The sequence below is a fragment of the Hipposideros armiger genome, unplaced genomic scaffold (assembly GCF_001890085.2).
Source record: "Hipposideros armiger isolate ML-2016 unplaced genomic scaffold, ASM189008v1 scaffold_1264, whole genome shotgun sequence".
Taxonomy (NCBI): domain Eukaryota; kingdom Metazoa; phylum Chordata; class Mammalia; order Chiroptera; family Hipposideridae; genus Hipposideros; species Hipposideros armiger.
This window is the reverse complement of record NW_017732614.1, coordinates 22,300-26,338: the sequence shown is the minus strand read 5'-3', so window position 1 is coordinate 26,338 and position 4,039 is coordinate 22,300. Positions and strand designations below refer to the sequence as shown.

Below are 4,039 nucleotides of genomic sequence, written 5' to 3'. Positions count from 1 at the left end.
AAAAGCCTAAATAAATGTAAACACATTTACACAGGACTAATAAGAGGACAGAAGTTGGCTAAATGAGGCCTCCACCAGCAATGGACTTGAAAAGGGATAATAAGTTATGAAAATGAAAACAATAATATCTACAAAAGTCTTAAAAATCTAATTAACATACTAAATTTAAAATTTTTACATTAACCTATAGAAATAAACACTAATAAAATCATTGGGCTCCTATAGGCATAGAAATTTGAACTGGTCAAAACTCAGTGCTTCTAAATTTCTGCTGTAAAATTCAGTGAAATTTTTTCGTATCAATAAATATCTGGAGGAGACTAATGCAAAAATTCCAGTGTTTATTTACACAGTGCATATCTCAGAAAGTTTGAAAACAAAAATTTTCAACAGAAAGTCAGCAAATTCTCATAGATTTCCTGTTGCTAGCACTTGCAGGAGACAAGAGTCTGGAAGTCCTTAGAGATTGGAATCTTGATAGCAGAACTTCAAATGTTACCATCACTTGCCAAGAAAGTGCCACACTTGCTCTGTGTTTAAAATGGAGAAAGAAGGGTGTTAGGGAAGGGGTGAGGAGGTGGGAAGGAAGGAAGGGAGAATAAGACAAAAAATAGACCTTCAGGAAGTATTTAGGCAGATAAAAACTATCAAGAAACTTACTATAACACATTTCTCTATTTAAAACTACTTCCATTTAAACTCTTGAGTTCTCTCATTTAGATCAAGCCTTATATAAAACTACATGAAAAATTCTAGAGCCTTCTCACTTTATTTCCTATTCTTTCTAGGTCATTTTAGTCTCCACTGAACCATATAGAAGATAGTACCCTAGCTACAGCATGAAAGGTCTAGGAAAACCCTATACTGTGAAATGTGACTTCATGTCAACTATCCAAAATGGGGCAGTATCACAAAGAAACAATTGGTTAGCTTCCCATATAAGGAATGGAACTTGCTTTCCCATGAAATCATGTCTGGATTTGCTCCTTTCTAAACATCCTAAACTGGACTCGCAGTAAACATTTCTCGTTGTTCCTCCAAATTTGCAAGTTCAATATTCTTCTAATGCTTTATATCAAAGCAAAAGGCCAAAAATCTTCATTATATTGAAAGACAAATGACACATGCATATGCTTGTATTTTGAAATTTTTACCACAGAATATTTTTACTTGTTTCTCAAAAAAGCTTCAAATAATAGTAATAAAAAGACACAATATTTTTAATCCTACTACAAATTTTGATTTTTAAGATCTTTAGTTAAAATGAATGATTTGTTAAGATGATGAGCGATAATAAAAAAATCTCCTAAATCAGATATTTCAGTTTATCAGAACTAGCTGAATCTCTCTACTTCAACAAAAAGGTCATTACATAATCAAACCATTTTACAGCCTAAAAGTAATAAATGTGCTCTTTCTCATTTTCTGAAATTAAGAAATAAAGTATTTCATGTGAAAAATTTAATGACTATTTTAAAAAGTATTTCACTTACTTTATATAACTTAAATCTATTATATATTTTTTCATTTCCACTAACTGTAAATGAATAAATTTAGATATCTAACTCCTCAAGAACCAAATTATACCATACCTTCTTCATTACTTTCTTTATTCAGAGAAGATGATGCCTGAAAGATAAAAATAGAGTCTCTGGTATAATAAACATTTAGATGTGGAAACAATATCCAAAAANTTTCTATAAGAAAAGTACAACAGATGGTCTTTAAAACTATTTTTCATGAGTTTATAAACTGAACTATTTATATTAGATCCACATGGATTATGTTTCCCTCATTTCGCAATACATATTATATTAATTTGTTCTATAACTCTCTTAAGATTATTCAGGTTTTCTATCACAGTGCTTCTCATGGTATTTCTAATCTGAAAATCAAAATATGTTACTTCTACTTTTAAATTTGGGAGGTCAAGTTTCACACATGAAAGTTATTATCAATAATTACATCAAACCCCATGTAAGAAGCCACTCTGGGACAAGAATTTTGGCCTTTGAGTTCTGAGCCTATTTTTCTTTGTAAGTATTTCATGTTTATTTTTTAAATAAAAAAAATGGGCAGGGGACCTGAATAGACATTCCTCCAAAGAGGACATACACATGGCCAAGAGACACATGAAAAGATGCTCAACATCGCTAAACATCAGGGAAATGCAAATTACTCCTGTCAGAATGGCTATCATCAATAAATCTCAACAAATAACAAGTACTCGGGAGGATGTGGAGAAAAGGGAGCCCTGGTGCACTACTGGAGGGATTGTAAGTTATTGCACCCACTACAGAAAACAATATGGAGATTCCTCAAAAAATTAAAAATAGAGCTGCCATACGATCCAGCCAGACCACTTCTAGGTACTTATCTGAAGAAAACAAAGACACTAATCTGAAAAGATACAGGCATCCCTACATTCATTGCAGCATTACCAATAATAGCCAAGAAATGGAAGCAAGATAGATGTGCACCAATAAATGAATGTTAAAGATGTGGCACACACACACACACACACACACACACACACACACACACTATTATTCAGCAATAAAAAAAGACGAAATCTTGCCATCTGCGACATCATAGATGGACCTAGAGGGTATTACGCTAAGTGAAATAAGTCAGTCAGAGAAAGACAAATACTATGTGATCTCACTTATATGTGGAATCTGAAAAAAACAAAATGAAACAGACCCACAGACAACAGAACGAGCTGATGGTTGCAAAGGGGAAAGGGTGGAGAATGGGACTGAAATTACAAAATAAAAAAAGTTAAAAAAATCAATACTAAGTGAGAATTATGTAAGATTGGTGGAATATCACAGGAGATTTGTACTCTAAGCATACTAATTCCTTTAGGGCTCCACAACATAGACTTCATTTCATCCTCTTCATTTTCTATATTTTAAAAATCCTTAAATATATATAAAGACTCATTGCAATAGGAAATGTTTAAAAACTACAAAAACAGCTCTATGTGACATGCATTGTTTCACACAGAAATCCTTGACCCACTATCTGAATACCACAACTGCCACTGTTTTTACAGAACACATTTCCTAAATATAGGACAATCATTAATTACACGATGGGTGCTCACACTGTGCAAATGTATGGAAAAGGAAAATGAGACCAACTACATTAAAAAAAAACAACAACTGGGCCTTTGAGCCCTGAGCTATTTTTATTTTTAAATATTTCATGTTTGTCTCAAACTCCACCAAAAAGCAGCAGTAAACATGTGATGATTAGCCTTAGTATTTGCACAGTTATTGCTTTTATGTGGGTTAAACTTTTTTCCCAGGGGCATTAGATGATTCCTGTGTAAAAACTCTAAAAATGCCTTAAATGCTAATAATAGATGCTTTCCAGAGAATCTTACTTTCTGGATATCATTTATTCAATTTGGTGGAGGGGGGGGTGGGGATGGGAGGGATAGGGGAGATTGGGTAACCCTAACCACTGTTTCAGAAAGTATTAAATACTCTAGGTATATGAATTGCATAAAAACATGGAGAATTTGTTTTTCTTTTTTTTTTTTATACTAGGTAGGTATCTACTATATTCATTTGGGGGCTCCATAGCAAAAAAGATAATAATTTAGAAAAGACGTCAAGAAAAATCTCAATGATGAATAGAATTTTAAAAGGCAAGAATTATGCAAGTTGAAAAAAAAACCAACTTATTTTTTTACCTTTATATTTACGAGTTCTCTGAGTAATCAGGCCTACACATGTTAAAAATAACATATAAATTAAAAACCCTAGTATTTAGGGTTTTTATGTTAAATCTCCTCTTTCAGGGTCCCTAAAAGGAATAGATTCTTATATTTCAAAGATCTTACGTGGGCTTTTGGAACAGACAGAGCGACATCCCTCAACATGCTCTCAACTGTAGTAATTGAACTTCAGGTGCAGCAGGCCTGTGATTTCTGGGAATCTACTTACCCTCTCTAAACCTGACTTAATATAAGTAAAATGGAAAGAATATGTCTTCCTCACAGGATGTTGCACCAATTTAATATAACAAA

General features: G+C 32.9%; 1 long non-coding RNA gene across 1 annotated transcript in view; it reads right to left on the bottom strand.

Annotated features, from left to right (window-relative positions):
- Positions 1 to 320: 320 nt before the first annotated feature.
- The window catches only part of LOC109377030 (uncharacterized), a 19,842-nt gene continuing 16,123 nt past the window's right edge, over positions 321 to 4,039 (bottom strand). Inside the window, exons 2-3 of the long non-coding RNA XR_002122810.1 lie at positions 1,593 to 1,629; positions 321 to 530 (exon numbers count right to left, since the gene is read on the bottom strand). This is a non-coding gene — a long non-coding RNA (uncharacterized LOC109377030). The remainder of the gene's footprint in view (positions 531 to 1,592; positions 1,630 to 4,039) is intronic.